Consider the following 5,079-nt stretch of genomic DNA (forward strand, 5'->3'; position numbering starts at 1 on the left):
TTGTTTCACTGGAACACAGAAACAATGGGTACCTGGTGAGGTGACCATTCACTGGGTAGACAAACTTGGTCTGACTGTGAGTGAAGTTAATGTGAATTGGAAGAATTTTTGTACATGTTGAGTTAACCAAGCATTTTCATGTGTAAGTAGTAATAAACACAATTGTCTCTGAAAATTAAACTCTTAAATTTCTAAAATAATTCTACCTATATTTTTCATGCTGGTTCACATAAACATAACACATTACAGTAGCAGCATGAGCACAAAACCCTACTCAATAGCCTACAATCATCCCATAATAGATATTTCTCAAAGAAGATGTCAAACATCTAACAATTTTACAAGCAAATCACAATAAGTATTAGGAACCTGAAAATGCAAAATCCAGTGATGGGTTTGCTATAAATGAGAAGGATGTGAAGAGCTAAGGATCCTTATATGCTTCTAATAATTGCATATTAGCACTCTAATTATTAACAGAAATGAATTATTAACAGAAAACTGAAAATAAACTAGCCTGTAATTCCACTGTCCTACTGTTGGAAATGTAACAAAGGAAATGAAATCAGAATGTCATGGTGACATCCACACTCCCATGTTTATTGCAGCAATATTGCTAACAGGTAAGATGTGGAGTGAACTAAGATGTCCATCAATGGTTATAGGAGGAAGAAAGTTTACTGATGCACAGATGAAGATCATTAAGGCCTAAAATTTCTTTCTTTAAAAAAAGCTACACATATTTGTAGCAATGTGTGCAGAACTGGAAGTCATGGAAAATGAAATAAAACAGGCACAGAAAGACAAACAACACATGATATTTGCTCATTTGTGAATACTGAAAGAAAATTAATATAGTAGAAGTAGACAATGGAATAAAGAGCACTAGAGGTTAGGAAGGGTAAAGGTTAGGAAAGATAGAGAAAAGCTGGATAATGAGTAGTAAATTAGAGAGCAAGAGTAAGTTTCAACATGGTACTATGGGGTAAGGTGACAATGAAGTAATTCAGAGGAGTCTGTCAGTTCCCAGAACAAAGAGATGGAAACTGCATGCAAAATGCTTTAAGTTCCATTAACCAAGTTTGACTATTACACATTATATGCAAATGCTTTATTATCAAGGTGTAATATATGCTGTATTGTGTGAAGATTATATATGTCAATAAAAATAATAGAGATGGCTGGGTGGTGGTGGTGCACAGCTTTAATCCTAGGACTTGGGAGTTAGAGGCAAGTGGAATTCTGTGAGTTCGAGGCCAACCTGGTCTATGGAGTGAGTTCCAGGACAGCCAAAGTGGTTACACAGAGAAACCATGTCTCAATAAAAATAGAGACAAAGATATCATTTTAAATTTTAAAAATACTTTTCTTTATGTGTGTCTGTCTATCTGAGTGTATGCCACATGTGCGTGGGAGGCCAGAAGACAGTGTTGGGTCCACTGCAGCTCACAACTACCTAGCTGTGAGCCTCTTGATTTGGATGCTGAGTACAGTACTCAGATCCTCTCGAAGATTAGCAAGTGCTCTTCACCTCTGAGCCATCTCTCCAGCTCCATGAGTGATCATTTTAATGTGTGCTGTTATTTCTCTTCGGTTTTTTGCCTCAAAAAGCTGATAGCATCCTACTACCCTTGTTTAATTTTTAGAGATTCTATTTATTTTTATTTTATGTGCATGTGTGTTTTACATGTGTGCATGTCTGTGCACCACATGTGTGAACTGCCCTGGAGGACAGAAGAGGGTGTTAGATCCCTTAACGCTGGAGTTACAGTTCATGTGGTTACTGGGAACTGCACCTGGATCCTCTGGAAGAGCAGCCAGTGATTTTTAACTGCTGAATCATCTCCCCAGCCCTTTCATCTCCTTTGTGTGTATGTGTGTGTGTGTGTGTGTGTGTGTGTGTGTGTGTGTGTGTGTGTGTGTGTGTTTACATGGAGGCCAACAGTTGACATTGGATATCTCCCTCAATCACTATCTATTTTATTTATTAGTGTTGCTGGAGGGCTTCTCTCCAGGTTCCACCAAGCCCCACAGTCCCACAATCCATGTATAAAATAATCACTCAGATGCTTATATTACTTATAAACTGTATGGCCATGGCAGGCTTCTTGCTAACTGTTCTTATATCTTAAATTAACCCATTTTTATAAATCTATAACTCGCCACGTGGCTGGTGGCTTACCGGCGTCTTTACATGCTGCTTGTCCTGGCGGTGGCTGCAGTGTCTCTCCTCCTTCTTTCTGTTTCCCCAATTCTCCTCTCTCTTTGTCCCGCCTAAACTTCCTGCCTGGTCACTGGCCATCAGTGTTTTATTTATGTAGAGTGATATCCACAGCATATTAGGTTAGAATCCCTTGCTGAACCCAAAGCTCATCATTATTTTGCTAGCCAGTTTGCCCTTGGGATCTCCTGTCTGACTCTGAAATGTTGGGATTACAGGCAGCAGACATGCCTGCCTAGCTTTTCTGTGGAATCTGGATATCCGAAATACAGTCCTTTTATCCACTGAACCCTCTCCTCAGTTCTGTAACATCTTTGTCTTTAAAGGTCAAATCCCTTAGCATAGTGCAAAGGAGCTTCATACATAAATAACCCCTTGCTTATTTCTTGTTAGAAAATGTGTTCAAGTTATTTCACAAGAACTCAGTTTTAATATAACTGTGCACATGATGTCTTCTTCTTCTTCTTCTTCTTCTTCTTCTTCTTCTTCTTCTTCTTCTTCTTCCTCCTCCTCCTCCTCCTCCTCCTCCTCCTCCTCCTCCTCCCCTTCCTCCTCCTCCCCTTCCTCCTCCTCCCCCTCCTCCTCCTCCCCTTCCTCCTCCTCCTCCTTCTCCTCATTCTCCTCTACCTCCTCTTCCTCCTCTTTCTCCTTCTTCTTCTGTTTTTCAAGACATGGTTTCTCTGTATAACATCCCTTGCTGTCCTAGAGCTCACTTTGTAGACCAGGCTGGCCTCAAACACTCATAAATTTATCTGCCTCTGTGTCACAAGTACTGGGGTCAAAGGCATGCAGCACCATGCTTGTCTTGAACTTTACTTCTTGAAACCTTAGTATTTCCTATGTATGAGAATATTTTCTCATTAAGTATAGAATAACTACTAAATTTGGGTTATTTAATGGTAACACTTTAATGCAATTAGAAAATGGTAGAAATCATACACACACACACACACACACACACACACACACACACACACACACCTCTGGAACTTCGTTTTGTGAAAAGCAAAAAAAAAAAGTCATTAAGTTCTCGACAAGCACTAATAGCTCCAAGTATAGATATATGTTATAAACTACATTACACAATGTGTATTAGTCATCTTTACCCCTGTATCTACATCAACACGCACATTTCTAATGCATCCTTGGTAGTGAATGAAAACATAAAGCAGAAATGTTTAAATGACTGAATGACTGTGTGATGTTTATCTTAGAAGTGTGTATTAATATATGACTTGGTAGTTTGTCAAAGACAATTAGAGTTTGTAGGATTCATAATAACATGAATGCTTGATAAATTTAAATTAAGCATATTTTGTTTTAAAACAGAGAATGTATTTATCATAGTAAAGACACAAAATTGAAGTTTGTAATTATTTAGCTGACACTAAAGCCAGAATTTGACATGATCTGTTTTTATTTTCTATCTTTGTTGAGATGAATATTTAAAATAAATTATTTTCTACTATCTATAATTAGTTTATGCATGAAATAAAAATTAAATTTACTTTTTCATTCAACTATGTATGAAGATCATTATTATATTTTAAAATTAATCACTGAAATAGCAACTTTAGAAAAACAGATTCATTAATTTAAGTGCAATTAAGGGGGAGCATGGGAGGAGTTGGAGGTGGGTAGAAATGAGACAAATACAGTACTAATGTAGGAGATTCTCAAAAAAAATGTAAAAAATAGAGAATGTGAATTAATATACTAGAGTATAAATTAAAAATTGGTGTTCATTTCATAAGCACAGCAGCCATCGGATTGGAATCAGGGTTAATGTGACTGTCAAGGGCAGTTTCTAAGATGCTCCCTTCCCAGACCATGAAGAGTATCAGTTTTGTCTGGAGAGGCCCCTGCATGGGCTGGGTACTATGGTAGGGACCGACCTGGAGACAGGCTATCATCCCAGGTGATTTCAAGTCAGATAAAGAGGCAAGTAAAATGAAGGTTTTTCTCCAATGGTTAAATCAGTAGGTCTATGCACACAGTTTTTAATATTGACTTTATGGTCAACTGTCAAAGTGTCATGTCATCCTGTCATTTTCCTGAGTTCTTTCAGTAATGGAAATGAGTAGAATTTATTGATGTACCACAGCAGATTAAATTCCAGGAACACTACCTTGGTATAAAAAAACAAACATGCATAGAGAGTTTTGCTTTGTTTTTTGTTTATTTGTTTGTTTGGTTTTGGGTTTGGGTTTTGGTTTTTTTGCAGGTTGTTTTTTTGGGGTTTTTTTTGTTTTGTTTTGTTTTGTTTTGTTTTGTTTTGGTTTTTTGAGACAGGGTTTCTCCGTGTAGCACGGAGGAGTTATGTGAGCTTGTTGGAAAGGATGAAGGTCACGGTTAAAGGAAAGTGAGGAATACTCCACTACTTAGCACCATCAAGTGCAGGATATCAAAGCATCTACCTATCTACTGTGGTAACACAATCCTCTTGCCTTTTCCTCTAAAATATTAGAAACTTGTTGACTTAGACAATAGTTATAAGATGGTATCTATGAGACTAAGGTGTGGAACTTTACGAACTTTTTAATTAATTTTTTTATGTTTTGAGATCATCATATAATTACATGATTCCCTCCCTCTAAACCAATGGTTCTCAACTTTCCTAATTCTGTGAACTTTAATGCAGTCCCTCATGTTGTGGTGACTCTCAACCATAAAATTATTTCATCACTACTTCATAACTGCAATTTTGCTACTGTTGTGAATCATCATGTAAATATCTGATATGCAGAATATCTGATACATGAAACCTGAGAAGGACTCGCTCAACTTCAAGAGGTAGCAATCCACAAGTTGGAAACCACTGCTCTAGATGCTTCTATTTACTCTTCCTTGCATCCTTT

The sequence above is a fragment of the Peromyscus maniculatus genome, chromosome 3 (genome assembly GCF_049852395.1).
Source record: "Peromyscus maniculatus bairdii isolate BWxNUB_F1_BW_parent chromosome 3, HU_Pman_BW_mat_3.1, whole genome shotgun sequence".
Lineage (NCBI taxonomy): Eukaryota > Metazoa > Chordata > Mammalia > Rodentia > Cricetidae > Peromyscus > Peromyscus maniculatus.